Here is a 22,056-nt window from a genome sequence, read left to right as displayed (position 1 = left end):
ATATTAAATAGTATTAAATTTGTAGTGTTAAATGACCTTTGTAGAAATATATATGGTCAAATTTATGTAGTGTCAGGTTATGTTAGGTTAGGTCATTTCCTAGAATTCCTAATTAATATTAAAAATAAATAATAAATGTAACTGTAGAAAATTGGTCGGAAATTCGGAAATAAATCAGTTAGCTACTAATTAACTGGCGATGAATCGGCCGGCGATGAACTGACGGCGATGAACTGGCGGCGATGAAACGTCCTAGACCCCTATACACTGGGTCAATCAATAGAAATCTTCAACGAGTATGTTTATTTAGTATTTAGGTTATACCATGAAACTGGATAAACAAAACCAAAATGTTCGGATTACTAGAACTCTTTGGTTGTTGTTTGGGAAAATAAATTGAATATTAAAAAATTGTAAGCTATAATACCTACATGTGGATTTTGTCTGTATAAACTATGCCAGAAGACTTGAAACAACATCACACAAATATGCGAAGATTAGCTAACACAGATAACTGGAGAAACTTGGTTGAGACCTATTTCCAAGGGTGGATGAATGTGTAATGATAAAATAAGAGCTCCATTACTTTAATTTTTCTATGGATATGTTACCTACTATTAATATATCTGTTTTCCTTATATTGCACTCCGTGACAGTGCAGGAGAACAAAAAAATTGACAAAAGTAACAATGCTCTAGACCTAGACAAAGGACAATTGGAAAACCACTAAAAAACAAAGACTATTATTAACAGATATTTCAAAGTAACAATTAGAAAAGCAACCTGAAGTAGACGAGAAAGAATTAAAAAAAAATAAATAAGAAAATGTTTAGGCAATGTCATATTCAAGTTATGTACTAAGTTGATGTGTAGTATACGCTCTGAGCTTCGCTGGTGTCGCTCCTAGCGGATTACTAATGCAACTTTCACCGGTAATTTTTAAATTTATTATTTAATTGTTATCGCTTAAATCGATTTTTTAAAGATTTTGCTATAATCATTTTACCGTGCTATTAATGAAATATTCATTTCTTACTTCTGATACTTTCACAATTATCGTGTAGATGGCGCTTAGATTAATTTATAATTACATATTACGAAATATTAAAAAAAACTTAAATTCAGTATTTAAAACGTAAGTATATTTAAGGTAAAAATATACACCACAGCTTTGACCAACTAATATTATTTCCTATTAATGTTTTTAATTTCAATGTTTTAAATTAATCACTTTGACATTTATGTAAAATTTCCAGTAGGTAAAAGCTTACAGACTAGTCACTACTGGCACTCGCGAATTTTTAATTATCCCCTCTACCTACGAGCTCATAGCGTATACATAATATAAACAAAAATGAAAGCTTTGTTTGTAGAAAAATGTATCTATAAATATACTAATTACTATGGTGTGTTTATAAACCAAGAGGAGTAAACTAAAAGGACAGATTCACACCCAAGAAAGTCACTAGAAAAATCACCAAATATATCTTCTTTTTTGGGTGAACATATCGGACGACGGTAATCCATATATTATATATATTATACTAATACGTCGCTAAAGAGTTCTAAAAACAACTGTTTTTTTTATATAAAAGTAGACTAAGGGCCGGTTGTTCGAACGCTAATCAACATTAACCACTATCAAATACTTAATTACTGTCACAACTGTCAATGTCAACTTTGGTTGGGTTGCCGAAAACATAATTATTGATGACAATTATAAAATTAGTTAATCAATTATGTTAATAATTGTTATGTTAATTGACTAACTAATCTCATAATTATAATTAACTATGTTTTCAGCAACCCAATCAAAGTTGACATTGACAGTTGTGACAGTAATTAAATATTTGATAGTGATCAATGTTGATTAGCGTTCGAACAACCGGCCCTAAATATCTAATAAAAAGTAAAGAAATAAAGCAGAAAATACAACAAAATGCCGATATAACTTAATTAACCTATGAAATGCCAGTAGTGTGAAAATTTCATAAATGTCATTAGTGTCAAAATTTCATAAATGTCATTACTGTCAAAATTTCATAACAGTGGAGTAAACTTGCCTGAGGTTGGACCAATTACAAACAAGTATTACGGCGCGGTAAATTTGAATTACTCCTCTTAGTTTAAAAATAGACCATAATAACTACAATAAATGATTATTTTCAGCATTATTCTGACAACTTCACGTTCAATTTTATAGTGTCTATTCTACATATTTTACACTCACCAGTAATCTTTTGTGGTATGGAAAATAGTATATTACTGTCGCGAATAAAACACAATCTACACAAAAAGAAGTTCTCAGTTTACTTGTAAAATTTCCACAGTCTAAAGTAAGATGACACTAAAATTAGAATCTCTATATATCTTTCAGACAAGAATTTTTAGTGCTGGCGTGTCCACATCTCAAGCGACACATGTTCATATTTTGAATAAAAAAATCTTTTGAAGAAACTGGCTAGTTGATGAAAGATAATTTAATAAAAATGTGAAAAATTGTATGTTTCAAATATAAATATACTAGGACCATTTATAAGCGTTTCTCTTCTAAAATTATTAAGAATTCTTTTTTCTCCACTCCAGAAATCATTTTCAAAAAAGATTATTTTGATTATGCGAATAATAATGAAAAAGTTGTTTATGCTTTAGTGGGAAGGGAACATCATCTTCAACCATACAAAATACATATTATGTAACACACAAATACAATACATACACAACACTCACCCACACACAAACGTTTAAGCACATACAAATATAGGGCACATAGGGCAAAAATCCACTCTCACAACTTTACAGCCAAAGCATGGCTGTTGCCATGACACCGCGGCCAAGTCAGCTTTCAATTTTTGGGAAGATATAACCTTAAAAAAAACAGTGTTGCCAATCGGCGGATAATTATCTGATTTGCGTACCTTTTTGTGAGTTGTGGTATCTTCTTCGTATCTTTAAATAAATCGGATATTTGCGGATATTTTTCAGTGTATCTACCATCGACTAAAACTTTCTCATCCATATATTCCCAACAACAACAACACATTAATTTTGTTTGGTTCCACCCAAATTTTTATAAATAGCCTATAGGGGATGAATGTTAGCGACATCCGATACCTTTCATCTTTTGACAAAAGGTACATGTACCGATTCTTTTGTTTAGAATTTAAATGCACAAGTGCATCCACTTAAGGCATACTAATCCAATTCAAATTTCAAAAGATGTTATTTATGAGTTTTTAGTTTTTAGTATTTAATCTAATGAAAGCTAATTCACGCATGATTTAGTTTTATTTTCATTTTATGTAGTGCAGTGCTTAAGTAAACGTCTCGTCTGTTAAAATAAGTTTTGGTTTGTGAAATTTTGCGCCTATGCTATTAATGTAGCTGCAGTTTATTTTGTATTGATTTATTTATTATTTATTTTTCCAGTACCTAGTTTTAGTTAGTTATTACGTTTTAATAAAATAATATTTAAAAGTGTTTTTTTTTACTTAAATAATTATAATAAATTAATATAACGATCCAAATAATGAAATATTTAGATTTATTTATTTATTTAGAATTTAACACTTATGATAATACAAAATACGAATAATATAATAATAGTAAGTAAATTAGTAGTAAGGCGTACGTACGCCTTTTCCGCGCTTAGCTACTCATTTGGTATTATTAAGTGGTCAAAAACCGATATAGAAAGTCTTCAGCGGAAAGCAAGAACACTTCTCACAAAGGCACAAACCCATCATCCTCGCAGTGCAGTAGAGAGAACAACATTACCGCGGTATCTAGGAGGAAGAGGACTCATGGACATAGGTGAGCAATTGGATAAACAATTGGCTAACTTAAGAACTTACTTTCAGGCACAGGCTGAATCATCTACTTTACATCGTGCAATCTGCGCAGTAGATGACTTAACACCGCTTAAACTGAGGGAACAAGAAATTCGCATAAACCACCTATCTAAGGACGAAAAAATGCACACCTGGATGGGTAAACCACTGCACGGACGGCATCTCAATGAGGTCAACCAAGAATATGTCGACAGTAGAGCGTCGAACTATTGGTTGGTATCAGGAAAGATGTTTCCCGAGACAGAAGGTTTCCTACTTGCCATCCAGGATCAGGTTATTCCAACTAGAAATTACCTGAAGTACATTGTAAAAGATCCTCAGGTCCAAAATGACAAATGCCGATATGGATGTCAAACCCAAGAATCCATCCAACATCTTACCGGGGGCTGCCAGGCGTTTGTCGGAACTGATTATAAAGAACGCCACGACTCAGTAGGAAAGATTCTCCACCAAGAACTAGCTAGCAAACTTGGACTTCTCCAAACCGACCATCTTCCTTATTATCAATGCGTCCCTGACAGAATGCTTGAAAACGACAACTACAAGCTATACTGGGATCGCACTGTGCTCACAGACCAAACAGTGGCACACAATAGACCGGATCTCATACTAGTTAATAAACTTAATAGGCACACAACATTAATAGAGGTGGCGATACCTAACAACAATAATCTGCGTGTTAAGCACAACGAAAAGATCGCCAAGTATAGAGATCTCGAAATACAAATAAGGAGACAATGGAGAATGGAAAGTACCCAGATAATACCTATTATTCTTTCTACTACTGGAGTCATTCCAAAGAACCTCATAGAAAACATCAAAAAGCTGGGTCTAAATGAACATCTTTACAAAACTATGCAGAAAGTTATGCTACTCTCGACCTACATATGCGTGCGAAAATTTTTGGGAGATACTCCGGCGTACCAAGTCACCTAGGGCTCGATAACACGGAAAGAGTCCCACCAGAGCTCAATCCTTTTGATACCCTAGGTATCTGGGATGAATGAATTTTCCCCCTTAGAGCGAGTGCGGGCCGCATGGCTAAATCTGGGTAAGTAAATAGTATGTATGTATTTACATACATGAATTAGGTAATAAGCAGCTAGGTAATAAGCAGGTAAGATACAGCTTTCATCTATAAACGAAAATTTTTAAACTGTGAAATAGAGAATCTAGTAGATTAAAGGGCCGGATGTTCGAACGCTAATCAGAAATGGAATCAACTGATCATTATCAAATATTTAATTACTGTCAATGTCAACTTTGATTGGGATGCTGAAAACATAATTGATTACAATTATGAGATTAATTGATAATTAATGAATTATGTTAATAATTGTTACGTTAATTAATAATTAATTAATCAATCAATTATGTTAATTATCATAATGATAATTGATTACAATCAACGGATTTTGTTATTTCATGGTTATTAAGGGGACTAAACGAATAACATTGGCAACATTGATTTTAATGACAGAATAATTTTTGACCTAGCGTACCTTTTCGTGACAAATCGGATATTTTTCGAGCGATCATCGGATAATCTAGAGAAATGCGATTGGCAACACTGAAAAAAACATGACGGTTATACACTTATATAAAAATTCTTAAATAATATTTTTGAATTTTTTTGATTTTCGGAAACGGGAACGGAAACGTCAAACCAATTATGGGTTCTTCTTCTTCTTCCTAACTCAGGCGAGACTCATTAGTCTCTGGCACTTGGTCATAAGACCTTTGTACCAAATCTTGTTCTTCTCCTTAAACTCTAATAAGTCATGTGGCCTCAACGAAGGCCAACAGTTTTCTTATTGGTAGTTTTAGGATCTCTTCTGGTTCAAACCTCATTTGACTAGTGAAGTCCTGCCTTACATCACCTAGCACACTGTAATGGCATAGTATGTGTATGGCAGTCTCTTCTTCCATTTCGCACTTTCTGCACCATGGTTCTTTCACCTTACCTAGTTTGTATAGGTGATTTCTTAAACGGCAATGTCCAGTCTCCATTTCAGTAACCGTTTTGATCTCTCGTTTATTGAGGTTCATCAAAATGTTCAATAGTTCTTTATCAATATTCTTGATTATTTTTTTAGTCTGGATTTGCCCTTGAGTGGTTCTCCATTTATTTTTATTATTCTTTATCAGCCTAAACCTCGTCATCGAACATCTTTAGTAATGTCATAGAAAGATTCTGGGCCTTCACAAGTTTCTCTCGAGCCTTGTTTCTCTAGCATATCTGCGCGTTCGTTCACATGCACCCCTTAATGAGTTGACTCGGCACCCATATTAAAGACACTTTATTGTCTTTTGCTAAGTTATTGAGGAGATTTTTGCAGTTTCTCACCAGTTTTGATTTGGTGAGAGGGTTCTTTAAAGCCGGAATAGTCGATTGGCTATCTGTGTAAATGTTGATTCTCTTAGCTTTAGGGTCTTCATCAATGATTTCATCAATGCAGGCCACCAAAGCAATAACTTCAGCCTGGAACACCGTTGTATGTTGACCTATGCTGTAAGATTTATTATAGTTACATGTTTGCCCAAAGACTCCTGATCCAGTACCATGGGCAGTTTTCGATCCATCAGTGAACCATATTAAGTTCCCATTGAGATTTGGGACTTTTTGTTCTCTAGATGGTATAATTGTGTTAATCTTCTCAGTGAAGATTAGTTCTGGTGTCAACATATCTGAGTTCATCATAAAGATGGATTTCTCAAGTATAATTGTGGGTTACTCCTATATAAACACAATATTTAACTTAGACATGCCACAAGAAAACACTTTCAGATTATTATTAAACAATCATAAATTTGACCATAAATTTCAATTCTTTTGTAAATAACTACAAAGTGAATGACTAAATTTGCTTAAACTTTTATAAATTTTGTAAACTTAAAAGTGCAGAACTACTCTTAAAAGAGCAAATACACCTTGGAAATTCAGCACCTATAAACTTACAACTTTTTGCATTATGTTCAGGATGATGTCAAGAAAAAAGTCTACAATAGAAAAATGGGTGTAAATGCATAGTTGCATTTTAAAGTACATAAAATGTATCCAATAAGCAAGTTAAAGTAAGTGTATAAGTGGCCAGATTTTCTTACTCGGGAGTATTTGGAGTGGCTGAAAACGAATACGCCGTCAGAACCCTCCCACGGACCACCTGGTTCACAGGTTCACTGCTAAGGCACGTTATCTGGTGTTTCGATGTTTTCGTCTCTAAATTGACGCAAACAGATTACTCGGGGGGTTTTTGGGGTTGTTGAAAAACAATACGCCATCAGAACACTTCCCCGGTGTATTCAGAAAACAAAAATTCTCCAAAATTCAGAAGATAACATGCCTTAGTAGTGACCTTGGTCATCTGGTTGTCCGGAGTTAGTTCTGATGGCGTATTCGTATTCAGCTGCGGAACATCGAAAAAGACGAAATGAAATATCTTGAGATAATGAATTATACATATAATTAGGCAATAAAGGTTTTTATTTTTTATTTTTGTTTATTTTTATTTATTTTTATTTATTTTTATTTATTATTTCAGTTTGACCATCCGTGAACTACCTAGAAGTACACCTCGAAAGGGAAGCTGAACTTCACGATGCATACAAAGCAAACCAAGGTAAAAGCTATGTTAGTAAAAAGACTAATTCAACTTTACATTTTTAGGACCAGCCCTCCAAGGCCAAGAAAATCCAGCTGAACCAGGTCTACGTTAGGTCGGTGATGTCGGTGATGAAATTCCAGTTTGAGACTACTAGAGGAACCTAAAGAAAACTGAGACTGCATCGAAGAAAGGCTCTAGTATACACCAATGACGGAGATGGATGAGAATAAGACAAGATACTTCTTCCACCAAGCCACAGGAAGACTCCTTAAAACAAGAGATATCCTCGTCAGAAACCAAATAACTGACACAGACACAGACTGATCGACCATCTGGTCAGTTAATAGCCAGGTGGTTGAAAAACCGGTAAGGAAAGTAGATACAAGAAGTACCTAAAACAGAAAAAGACAACAGAAAAGTCAAGAAGTCCATGACATAATGAATCAGGTACTCGACAAGGAAACTGTTCAAAAGGAGATGGTGCAGCAGCGGGACATCACAAGAAAACTAAAATTTCTTATGGAATGAAATGTACACATTATTAGGGCAATACATGTTTTTATTTTATTTTTATTTTATTATTTCAGTTCGAGCTACCACAAATATTTACTAAAATGTTTCTGATGAAAGGTGAAATCTAGAAACACGTGTAGAACAATGGTGGAGCTGAATGAAAGTGTGATTGAACAGTTCAGCGAAAATGAAAACGTGACAATGATTACGTTATATTCGCACATCTAATTAAGATATAAATCCATATTGCAATATGATAATAATAAAAACTCTAAACCTCACATTGCGGAAGAAGATATTTTCGATTTTGCATCCAATAACCCATTTCAAATATCCGCAAAATTCTTTAAATGAGTTCATAAACATTGGATCCACCCAATGTCAATCGGTTGAAGCAAAATATTGCTGAAATATTTCAGCAGATGTTTCATAAATCTAAACAATTCAAAAATAACACACTGACGTACATTGGCCTAATTTCTAATTTTTGATCATCATTAAAATGTATTCCTAATCACTGAACTGTAATGTTGTAAGTACAATTTTACAAAGTGGAATAATGCAAGTATCTTGAAACTTTATGTATGTCAAAACTGGTATAATATAAGGCGTATATAAGAGTGCATATATCAATTTTCTCAACATTCCTTGCTATGTTAAGTTACCGGTACAGTGATACCTAGTTCTGTATCTGTTTGTTATGCTATTTCAACTGGATCTGGAATCTTGCCAATTGAGTAGGATATGTATACATCGTTTTATACTTTTAGAACATTTTACTGTGAATTAGTGGGTATTACATATATCCGTCGACTTTTTCTCCTCGGCTTTATGATACTGAATCGTAACTAATTTAGAAGTGGATTAAATTTCAATTTATGAAAAGTTAGTCCAGTCCTCAGAGATTTGAGCTCTAAAAACGAGAAGAACAAAAAAGTTTGCCTCTCCCACTCTCGGGATTCCCCCTAAAACCACCCCGTCGTAAGGAGGAAAACGGAAAACAGCGATTTGCAAAAAAGTTTGTCTCTCCTACTCCCGAGTTTCCACCTGAAACCACCCCTGTCGTAAGGGGGAAATGGAAACAACAAATATAACTGAGATTATTTCATTCATAGAGATTCTGACCAATAGAAACCCACAAGAATAGAAATTACAGCGGTTATTGTTTAATTTAACTTCCAATCGTGTAGTAAGATTTTTCATCACGTGTTTAATTCTGTCCAGTCAGATTATTATTACAGCGGTAATTTTCTACTGTACAAAATTACAGTGGGAATTTTTTTAGTAGATTGTTTCTGTTTAATGGCAACCAGTTTCCTAGTTTTGACAACTGTCACATTTAAGAAAATATCCATAATAAAAGATTATTTCATGAATAAAACTGTATTTATAAATAATTTTAACTAATATTTTTTCTGATCAATGTCACTGATTGTTTTTATACAAAGACTTGAATTTTATATGTATGTATTAAAAAATAACCTTACGAATATCACACGACGGTAAGAATAAATAAGAAAATATTGCTCCCTCTTTTCTCAAACTTGTTGTCATTGGGTAATAGCGTAATAACTTGTGACGATAATATAATTTTATCGTCTAGAGTACGCCAATGAATTAAGTAAAACGAGGTTTTTGTACCGTCTTGGACGATATAAAAGTCGGATCGAAAAGCCTAGTTGATTATTATTCTTGGAGCGATGATCGAAGAATAATAAACAACAGCGAGGGATAAGAGGTGAGTTTATGTAGGTAGTATTTTCCGACCATTTTCCGCTGTCGTTTTGGCGTGCTGAGCGAATCCGGCAGTTTTCCTCTTACCTATCCTTTTACCTATCCTTATACGAGCGGTGATCGTATATCCCTAATATGTCTTTTCATCTGGCGAGCTGAGCGAGATTCCCTTTCTTCCCTTTCCTTATACATTAATGTCGTATTAATAAAAGCAATTCCTATTTCACGCGATCGTCAAAATCATTCATTCATGTACAAAATATCGTCACATCGCATCGGCCCGAACAGAAAGCTCGATGCGTAGATTATAAATATATTTTATTAACGAAATTAACGAGTAATTAAGGCTAATTATCTTATCTTTTGAATGTTTTGATTCCAAATAAAAATGTCTTAAAAAGCGAACTCTTTTAGAATAGAATAGAATAGAAATATGCTTTATTGCCATGAAAAATTTTACAATTTTATCGGCAAAGCTTATAAATAGTCAAAAATACAAAACAGAAACAATCCAATTTACTAAAATTACATAAATCGTCAATATATTTAAATAATAATAATAATGATGAAGTTAAAACAAAAATAATCAATTGCAAAGATTTAAATAAATTGCAAATGCATAGTCTACCTAATTAATAAAAAAGGTTTAAAAGTTTAAAAGGCCTCGACAAACATCAGCAGAAGAACAAAGCTACGATTATTTGAAACTAATGTAAAGTCTGTCCTGTTATATGGAGCAGAAACATGGAAACACCATAAAAAATTCTTTCAGAAAATACAATCCTTCATTAACAGGTGCCTACGTATTATACTGAGAATATTTTGGTTAAACAAAATTGCTAATGACGAATTGTGGAGAATAACAAATGAAGAAAGGATAGAACATACAATAAAAAAACGGAAATGGAAGTGGATAGGACACACCTTACGAAAACCAGCAACAAATATTGCTAGACAAGCTCTACATTACAATGCTCAAGGCAAAATAAGAATGGGTAGACCATCTTATACGTGGAAAAGAACAATAGAGAAAGAACTCAAAGAAAATAATTTAACATGGAACGATGCAAAAAAGATAGCAAAAAACAGAAGAGAATGGAGAAAACTAGTAAACAAAATTGATGATGCGTGGGACTAGCAACCTCACCATCATTCCTCATGCTACTTGAAACACCGCAAGGTGCCCTTTGCTCCACTTGGAGATGTATGAATATGATGACTGTTTTATCTACGTTAAACGAGAGTAAATTTGAGTCACACCAGGTTTTTATTGTAAGTAGATCAGAAGTTAAAGTAGCATGAAGAGTTGCAATATTTGAGTTGCTCCAAGTGATACTGGTATCATCAGCAAAAAGAAAGATTTTTCCATCGATTTTTAAATTAGTGATGTCATTAATAAAGATAAGGAAAAGTAGAGGACCCAATACTGAACCTTGAGGTACCCCACATACAATGTTTTTGAGACTAGAGTCTGTATCATTTGCTCTAACCAGTTGTTTCCTATCATCCAAGTAAGATTGGAACCAATCTAAAGAAATGCCTCGAATTCCGTAGAAATTTAGTTTTTTTATCAAAATGTTGTGATTTACACAATCAAAAGCTTTGGCGTAGTCACAAAAAACGGTGGCAGTGTGAAGATTACTGTTCAGTGCTTGATAAACCTCATGTAGTACAGAAAACATGGCATCAGTAGTGCATTTATTATTTAAAAAGCCGAACTGATTTTGTGATAAAATGTTGTTTTTAACTAGAAAGGACATAAGTCGGGCTTTTATGAGTCTCTCAATAATTTTGGAGAGTGCCGGTAGTAGTGCAATAGGTCTATAATTGCAGGTATTAGATATTTCATCACCCTTATGAAGAGGAATAATGATGGCTGTCTTCAGGCACTCTGGAAATTTACCTTTCTCAAAAGAATCATTAATTAGTGAGATGAGGACTTCTAACACATTTTCTGGAAGATTAGAAAAAAATTTTATCGATAGACCATCAGTACTACAGGAAGATTTGCTTTTGATACTATTGATTGTTTGGATCAGTTCAGATTTATCGACTGGTTTTATAAAGAATGAATTCGAGACTTTTCTTGAATTAGGGAGATAGGAAATGGGATCTTGTTGTGGCAAAATAGTTGATGTAATATTTTTACTCACATTAACAAAGTATTCATTTAGATTTTCAGGGTCTGGAAGGGAAAATGTTTGAGCAGTGTGGGTTTTATTTCGAAGATCGTTTATTATGGACCAAGTTTCTTTTGCAATACTTTTGGAGCTTCCCAGACGGTTCTGGTAGTAGACTTTTTTAGCGGATTTTATAAGTTTAAGATAGGTTGCCCTGTACTTGGTGATATATTCAGTGATAGAGACGTTGGTAGTAAATTTCTTGATATAGAGAAGAGAACGCATATTCTTGGAAGATATTCGGATACCTTTAGTAGTCCAGGGTGTGTGATTTTTGGCTTAATTGCAATTAAAGGAAATGCTTTATTGAAGATACAGATAAGCTTATCTAAGAATTCACTGAAATTATTATCCACGTCCATGGCAGGAAAGCGCCACTCAGAGGTTAAGCATAAATTTTGGAATTTACGAAAGTTTCGGGTGGAAGAAATCCTGCCTAAACGTCGGGTTTTCGAGAAGGGTTTGCTGGAGATATTAAACTTCGTATAAACTGCTTCATGATCAGATAGTCCAGCATTAATAATTGTAGAGTGGACATCAAGGAGTGAGAAATCTGAGACTGTATAATCAATTATGGTAGATGAAGTTTTTGTACTCCTTGTAGGAGACTCAACGTGCATTGTTAGACCATACGATTCAAATATGTTGACCAAGGATATTTGTGTAGCACAAGCAGCAGCATAATCAATGTTAAAGTCCTCGCATAAAATTCTTCTACTTTTATGGGGCAGGTCATCTAACAAATTTAGCAGGTTCTGAAAAAATAGTTCCACGGAAGAGGCAGGTGATCTATAAATGCAAATAATATAAAGATTAAGAATCTTATTGTAAACTGAGGAAAACTCAAAGGAGGCTTCACTTAACAGAAAGTCATATTTTGTTACTTTTCTTCGACTGATTCAGTTACCTGGAGCAACAACGCAACGACCTTGTTACAAACTATTGCCAGACAATAAATTTTAGAAAAATTGTCGCAATATTGTCTCTTGTGATATTAATGCCGATAATTTTTTTCTACAATTTCCCGTCGTCAATTATTACATCAGATGCCCTTCGTTGCTACGCAAAAATTAACATTCAGTGACATTTACAACTTGTCAAAGAGAACACCATGAACAGGTTTAGTAAATATTCAGGCGAAGATATCAATAAAACATTAGTTAAAATGATATAAAGAGACAGTTTTATTCATGAAATAATCGTACCGAATTACGTTTGAGCTCTTAAAATTACCGATTTGTTTTGCCCTCTTTCAATACAAATCGATAATTTTAGAGCTCTTGTGTAATTACTACTGATAATTTTGAACAAAAATGTTTATTCGCTGTAAGCTTAGCTGGTATCGCTAACTAGCGGATTATTAGTGCAATTTCGGTTGGAAATTTATTTAATTCTTATCGTGTAATATTTACAACGCAAAGAACTAATTAAATTGTAATCGATAGTTAATATCAGTAAGTACAGAATTGATGATTCATTATGATTATTTTTTTAAGATTTTACAGAGATTCTAGAGAAAACAAATCAATATTAGAATATAAATTCCGAATATAACAACAAAATGATTTTTGTAGAACATACAAGATTTAAACATTTCAAATTATTGTAACTTCTGAGTGTTATGTGACCAACTATACTACACAATACAGAACACAAGTAGTATCAATTAATTTGAATGACAAATGCTTTGTGAAAGTGAAAACTAAAAAAAATTAAATACAGAATTGAAATCTGAAACATTTATGGTTATCCCGTATTCCGGTTTTGAAAAATTACATAAAATATTTCCAAATTACAGGATGGCAAAAGTTGGAACACCCATTAATTATTAGATAAAAGGCTAGATAAAGTGTAGATGGAACTATTAATAATATATTTTATAAATGCTAAAGATCTATGACTGTAACAAATCAACAATCAAAGAAGAATTAAGTATAAAAAAATTCTCATAGAGGATAGAGAGAATCTGAACATTGTGATAACCTTGCGTAAGGCGGAAATACTCCATTCAATTCGGTTGAACAATGTGGATGATTCAATTCTTCTTCTTCTTAAGGTGCCTATCTGTTCCGGATGTTGGCGATCAGCATGGCTATCCTAACTTTGCTTGCTGCTATTCTGAATAGTCCGGTTGTTGATGCATTAAACCACTTTCTCAGGTTTTGAAGCCAAGATATATTCTTCTTCTCCCTGGTCCTCTCTTTCCAAATACCGTGTCTTGAAGAATGAGTTGCAACAAGCTATATCTCTGTTCATTCCTCATAACATGGCCAAGATATTCTAGTTTGCGCTTTTTGATTGTGTTAATAATCTCGCATTCCTTGCCTATTCTACATAGAACCTCAACATTAGTCACACGATCCACCCACGAAATTCTCAAAATGCGCCTGTAACACCACATCTCGAATGCCTCGAGTTTTCTCAAAGAAGCCTCGGAAAGTGTCCAGGCCTCTACTCCGTATAATAACGTAGAAAATACATAGCATCTGATGATAGAGATTTTGGTAGCAAGAGGTAAATCGTGGCTTCTGAAAAGAGACTTCATCATTATGAACGCTGATCTCGCTTTTCCTATGCGTTGTTTTATTTCACTTGAGTGGTCCCACTGGTTGTTTATGTTGGTACCAAAGTATGTGTAGCTGTCGACCCTGTCAATTAGTTGTTGGTTAACCAAAAGCTGTGTATTTAATATTTCGCGCTTACTGACTACCATGTACTTTGTTTTTTTCGTATTGAGATCAAGTCCGTATTCTCTACTTATATCTGATATGCGCGACATTATTCTTTACAAACCATCTAGACTGTCTGCAAAAACTACAGCGTCGTCGGCATATCTAATGTTGTTCAGACGCACTCCATTGACTAATACGCCTTCCTGTAGTTCTCCCAGCGCTGGCTCGAAGATACATTCAGAGTATATATTAAACAGCACCGGGGACAGGATGCATCCTTGCCTCACTCCTCTATCTATGGAGACTGCCTCTGTCAATTGGTCATCCACTTTAATATTGGCAGTTTGGTTGTAATACAAATTATATATGATTCTCAAGTCTCTATCATCTACTCCCGCTTCTTTCAAGAAGCGGGATTCAATGATTCAATTACATTGTTCAATCAAATTGAAAAGCATACATATACACTATACACGCTTCAATTATTCTTCAATCAATTCGGTTGAACAATGTGGATGATTCACATCACACGTCGAAATGAAATAAATGGTTGAATCGAACACAATCGACAAACTTGTATAGACGAGTCAATGTAGATGAATCATCCCAGTTGTTCAACGAAGTTGAACGAAAGTAGAAATTGTCTCAACTTCTTTCAGCGTTCAATTTTGTTGAACGCATTTATGGAATTGCAAAATACATGGGTCTTTTTGGTTGAATCATCCACATTGTTCAACCGAATTGAATGGTGTATTTCCTACTTTAGGCTTTCGCCTCTTCAATGTGGAGCTGCTCCCTTTCTGTTTGTTGTGGGAGCCTAGAATGGAGAACAGCAATGCAATTGAAAATTGGGAGAGTGGCAGAACTGCTACTGAAGCGAGGAAGTTGAAGGCAAGAAGGCTAGAAGTTAAGAGTTTTGGCTTTTGTTTTGAAGGAGAAGCCACCACAAACCATGAGTATAAAGGCACCTTGGATGCTACCAACTATACATTGGAACGGCTCTTGAATCAGTGTTTTTGGCCTGAAGCTTAATGTTATCTGTTATATCTAAGGTACGTTTCTTCTAAGACTTTGTGGGAAGTTACTGGATTTTATATAAAGGACAAGATATCTATAGAGCGTTTCACGTTAAGAATAGAACATTGAGGAGGTAGAAGGCTAGAAGTTAAGAGTTTTGGCTTTTGTTTTGAAGGAGAAGCCACCACAAACCATGAGTATAAAGGCACCTTGGATGCTACCAACTATACATTGGAACGGCTCTTGAATCAGTGTTTTTGGCCTGAAGCTTAATGTTATCTGTTATATCTAAGGTACGTTTCTTCTAAGACTTTGTGGGAAGTTACTGGATTTTATATAAAGGACAAGATATCTATAGAGCGTTTCACGTTAAGAATAGAACATTGAGGAGGTAGAAGGCTAGAAGTTAAGAGTTTTGGCTTTTGTTTTGAAGGAGAAGCCACCACAAACCATGAGTATAAAGGCACCTTGGATGCTACCAACTATACATTGGAACGGCTCTTGAATCAGTGTTTTTGGCCTGAAGCTTAATGTTATCTGTTATATCTAAGGTACGTTTCTTCTAAGACTTTGTGGGAAGTTACTGAATTTTATATAAAGGACAAGATATCTATAGAGCGTTTCACGTTAAGAATAGAACATTGAGGAGGTAGCCCTATGTATTTCTTATGAACGATAGAAGCGCGCCGATGCCACGCCGTACTGCCTAGGATAAAGGTACATACTTTCAAAACATAACGTGAGAAGATAACAATCGTGAGGGACTTGACAATTTTGTGGTGGTTGGATACGTCAGACAACATTAGACAAGAAGTCAAGAGAGGAATACATATTGAACGTATAGTTTATACCTAATGGACTAGTAAAGCAACCTATCAAAAAAACAAAGTGCCAAATGTATATAATTCTTATAAAGTCACTCTTAACATACGATGAGAGATGTTAAAATTTTCAAATAACCAAGCAAGGAGCCAAAAGTCTACTTCAACAAAATACATGATAGGAGCATAGGATTAGGATCATGAAATCCTAATTGTCAAGTACAATCAAACTGCTGAACCACAAAGAAGAATCACTTTATCGTGGGCATCATATAGAGCTCAATCAGACATCTTCAAAAGAAACATGTTATATTATTTGAAAAAGAAGCCGTGCGACTAATATGAGCTTCCAGTCTTGACTTACGACGGCTAAACACTTTCCTTAACCCAGGCCATAGCAACGAAACTCTGAGTAATCCAAAGGAGAATGTAACGGTTGTTAGTTGGATAGAGACAGGGTTAGAAAAGAGGAAACAAGAAGAAGAACAGGCGTCAAATATGTCATAGAACTCATGGCATTGTTGAAGTGGAACTGGGCGGGCCATGTGACCAGAATGAATGAGGGGTGGTGGGCTCAAAAATTTACAGTATGGAAACCACGAGTATAATATAGGAACAAATGAAACAAACCGATATACCCAAGAAACTAACTAAACAGACACCAATAGGGAGAAGAACAAAGGGAAGACCTCTCCCTCTCTCTCTCTCTCTCTCTCTCTCCTATGGCGCTACAGCCCAAGTCAGGCTCTGGTCTCCCTCCAGTATCCGCCTCCAGTATCTCTGTCTCTGGCTGCTCTCCTCCAGTTGTCACCCTCAATATCTCTTTAACATCGGTTCTAACTTCGTCTATCCACCTCCTCCTTGATCTTCCTACTGGCCGACGTCCCACCATAGTTCCGCTAAGCGTTCTACTAGGTGTTCTGACGTTATAGGTGCTCTTATAAGGTGACCTGCCCATCGCAATCTTTGTATTTTTGCATAGTTTGTTATAGAAGGTTCTTTGTAATATTGGTATAACTCGAGGTTGAACCTTATTCTCCATATACCATTGCCGCAAATGGGTCCCAATCCAATATCCTCCTTAATATCTTCCTTTCAAAAGTATTAATAAGGTTTATTGTCTTTTCAGTCATGATCCACGTCTGTACGGCATATGTTGCCGTATGCTGGTTTTATATATTTTAAACTTTACTTCCCTATGAATGTCTTTGGATCCAAATACCTGCGACAGAGTGAAGTATGCTTTGTTAGCAAGCATTATCCGATTCAATATTTTCTCCTCCTCGCTGTCATTCTCATATATTTATACCCTTTATACCCAGGTATGTGAGCTGTTCTAGTACTTCTATGTCTGAGACTACCTAGGCTTCTACCTAGGCTAAGATATATGTGACACGTGTTACGAGATCTGAATATTCTGAATCAAATCAATTGGGAGACAAAGTGAACAAGAAGTCGGAATGGAAAAACATTCCGACTAAAGCAGGCCAAAACCGATAAAAGTCGAGCCAATGATGATGAACATGATCCCAGTGTCATACTATAACATCTGGTGAATCAGTATCTAAAATGTTCACTGTGTGGTGAGTTGTTCAATGGTTGTGAACCATTTAAACCCTTTAAAACCAAAAACGGTAAAGAACTGTTAGCAGCTCAAACTAAAATCGTGCATTTGGTACTCTCATATAAGCATCAGTTAGAATTAACTGCCTAAATTTTTATTAGGTACATGATAAATTGGAGAGTAAAAAGGTTAGAATTTCAATAGGATTGGGTGTATCTATTACAATTTCAATTATTATTCAATAAACATAGTAACACTAAGACCTCTAATAAGGTTGAATATGTACTGAGAATAATACCAAGAAAAGATTTATCCTGAATAAATAGATAATATACTAATTTTTTACAATTTTCTATCATACAACATAATAGAGGGTACAATGTGTTAGGAGATACTATTATAAATGTGTAAAAATGTTAAAAATGAACATAAACAGTGAATGACAACAGGGTTAGGTACTGACACTCAATTGCTCATGATATTAATGGAATGGAATTAAAATGACCAATATTTGTGTAATCTTAATATAAATCATATATAAGATAACATCTAAATTCTAAAAAAATCTATAAAATACTTAATTCAATAAATATTCTTTATTTTAATAAATAATATCTCTAAAAATGATGTGCTAAGTAGTGCAAACATATTTTTACATTGACAGTGGTTTATAGATAGGGAACACAGCAAAATAGATAGAACAATCTGTTAGGAGATACTATTATAAATGTGTAAAAGATTTAAAAATGAACATAAACAGTGAATGACAACAGGGTTAGGTACTGACACTCAAGTGCTCATGATATTAATGGATTTAATGGAATTAAAATGACCAGTATTTGTGTAATCTTAATATAAATCATATATAAGTTAACATCTGTCTTATAAAAAAATCTATAAATACTGAATTCAATAAATATTCTTTATTTTAATAAAAATATAGTATCTCTAAAAATGATGTGCTAAGCAGTGCAAACATATTTTTACATTGACAGTGGTTTATAGATAGGGAACCCAGCAAAAGAAATAGAAAATTAAAATAAAAATCTCTAGGCCTCGCTAGACTATACCAGATTTTTCCTCCCACTTTTGACACTCGATACCAAATGTCTTAAAATTAAAAATAGCACGACCAATCAAAAGTGAGGTTATGCAGGTGGTCAAAAATGGCACACATACTTACATAAAGTGTCGATTTGTGAAAATACCGTGAAAGTGGATGTGGAATGTGTTTGATAGAAATCAAAACTTACCAAAATATCGAAAGTTTCACAAAACCTCCAATTTGACGGTATTTTCACTAAAAAGCACCAAAAGTCATGCATGTACCTATTTTCTTCACATTTTATCACTCTTGAATTTATAGCACAAAATATCACATTTTTTAAATGATTGTAAAGAAAAAACACTTTGGCATTGAAAAAAAAATCACTTCACCTACCTGTGCCTGAGGACGACCGGAGGTTGACGCTGTCCTAAAAGCTACAAGCGTCCAGACGCTCGAAAAAGCTCCGCTGCCACTTCTACCTACTCCTTTCCCGTTATTCCCCTACCCCCTTCCACAGCGACTTAAGTCTAGTTTGTGCCAGACGTTCTCAAAATATTGCGAGGGAACAAAAATACTCCCGAATTCTAAAAGTATTTCGAAGATTTTTTGTATCCGATATAAAATCAAAAGTGTTTTATGGTCGGAGTAAACTTGAGCACGGAAAGAAATTGTTTGCATTTTTGAGACAAGGATTTTTTTAAACGTTGATAATTAACAGATTTATATGCAATATTAATAGTATACAGATTATTTATTATTAGAAAAACATTTATTCCTCATTATACTTATATTATACAATGACACAAGTAATTGATGTAAAATCCTTACTTTGAAAATAGAAAGTTTTATTCATGTAGAATAGTAACAAATAAATTATGCCAATAAAAACGCATAAATAACCGAAAAAACACACACTAATATCACTAATCAACACTACGTATAAAATATTGTCTTCGATATTATTAAAAAGATTAGTACTATACGCCGAAGAAATAGTTTGTTACTACCAGTGTGGTTTCAGGCCTCGCAGATTGACTATTAATCAAATATTTACAATAAGACAAATGCTTGAAAAGATTTAGATCAGATCTTTATAGACTTCAAACAGGCTTATGATTCAATTAATCGTGCAACATTATGGAAGGCGATGATCGAGCTCGGCGTACCCAAGAAACTAGCTGCGGTAACACAAATGTGTGTAAGTAACTCCTTTGCACAAGTTAAAATAGGGAGGAAAATATCAAATGCTTTCTGCGTAAATTCTGGACTGAGACAGGGAGATCCGTTGTCCCCATTGTTGTTTAACCTGGCCTTAGAATATGTCATGCGAAAAATTTATGCAAAAATCAAACCAGACATAGGTAACTGCTCAGGGAGCAAAAATCATACTCGCCTTTGTCGATGACGTAGACGCAATAGCACAATGAACATTACAAATTAAGGATATTTTCTCGAGCTTTGAAGAAGCTGCATTAAACATCGGTATAAAAATAATGAAGACAAAACAAAATACATGGTCGTCTCAAAACAAGAACGACGACGAATAAGGCAAAATATTACTATAAACGATTATAACTTCGAAGTGGTTAAAGAATATAAATATCTAGGAACAACAATCACAAATGACAATAAATTAGAGCGAGAAGTTGAAACGTGAATAATGGCAGGAAACAGATCTTTATTTGCAATGAAACATCTAATAATGATGTCAAAACTGCTTTCACGAGGTGCAAAAATCCAGATATATAAGACCATAATACGACCAGCAGTCGCGTATGGAAGCGAAACATGGACGCTAACAAAAAGAGAAGTAAATAAATTGCTGGTGTGGGAATGTAAAATCCTTCGAATGATATATGGCCCTTGCAGAGACAGCGTGACAAATGAATGGAGGCGCATATACAAGAACGAGCTAGAGTCTCTATTCGGAAAAGAAAATCTAGTCAGATATATAAAGGCCAATAGACTCAGATGGGCAGGGCATGTGAACGCAGTAACGACAATCGCTTTATAAACACTGTGTTTTGGGAAAGGCCAGATGGAAGAAGGTCTGTAGGATGGCCTGGAAAAAGGTGGAAAGATGCGGTCAAACTTTTTGCGCGGCCCGCCGAAGCACTAATGTAATTTTAGGAAAAATCAATACTAAATTAAAGACATAAACACAACAAACGATTAAGGACAGAAGTTACATGGACCGAATTCACTAGAGTATAAGGAACTTAATAAGGCAATGAGAAAAAGAATAAGACAAGACATCAGAGACAACAATACCAAACAAATCGAAAATATTATAGAGAAAAACAAGAGTATGAAAAGGTTAAAAACACTAAATAGTAAAGACCGACAACAAATACCTACACCAGAGAAAAGATAAAAGTGTAATCACTATTAACGACAAACATAAGATATAAATATTGTTGAAGATTACTGTTTATACAGAATTATACTTGTCCAGCGTAGCAAAAGCAGATATGGAAACCACGGTATGGAAATAATAAATGTAGAATCAAAAAATCTATCAAAATTACTAACCAGGAGGTTATAAATGCCTTAAAACAGATGAAAAATGAATATAGATGTATAGAATCTAGATTAGAGGTCCTTCAAATGAGCTATGTTAGGAGTATCTGTGAAAGAACATACTTGAAAATAAGAACGTGTGAAGCAGGACGAAGACGGAAGATGTAATTGGAAAAATTGCGCAAATGAAATGGGACGGGTAGGATACGTGGCATGACAAAACAACGAAATGTGGACGAGAAAAATTATAAGTTAGAGTAACAACACGAGCACAGGGGAAGACCACAAAAACGATAGCTAGACGACATCAACGCAAAAGTGAGGAGAAACTGGCACTAAATAGCACAAAACAGAGGGAAGTGGAGAACTCATGGGGAAGCCCCAAGAGTTGATGCGAACAGACTGAAGAAGAAGACTATTTAAGGTACATTTGAATATGCAGCCCGCATAAAAAATTTTATTTTGAACATGGCAGGCCATCCAAAAAAGGTTGCCGACCCCTGGTATAAATGGTATTTTGAACATGAGTTC

The 22,056-nt window shown here is 34.4% G+C and overlaps 1 protein-coding gene across 2 annotated transcripts in view; it reads right to left on the bottom strand.

The window, feature by feature from the left end:
* LOC114340608 (tropomyosin-1) overlaps positions 1 to 19,553 on the bottom strand; it is a 68,861-nt gene extending 49,308 nt beyond the window's left edge. The window contains exon 1 of one of the 2 annotated variants that reach the window (XR_007700023.1): positions 19,399 to 19,553. The gene's annotated coding sequence lies outside the window, so the exon portion shown is untranslated. The remainder of the gene's footprint in view (positions 1 to 19,398) is intronic. The other variant, XM_050657707.1, reaches the window with a different exon arrangement.
* Positions 19,554 to 22,056: the final 2,503 nt, after the last annotated feature.

This window comes from Diabrotica virgifera, chromosome 8, assembly GCF_917563875.1.
Source record: "Diabrotica virgifera virgifera chromosome 8, PGI_DIABVI_V3a".
In the NCBI taxonomy this organism is placed as follows: domain Eukaryota; kingdom Metazoa; phylum Arthropoda; class Insecta; order Coleoptera; family Chrysomelidae; genus Diabrotica; species Diabrotica virgifera.
This window is presented reverse-complemented; position numbering and strand designations above follow the sequence as displayed.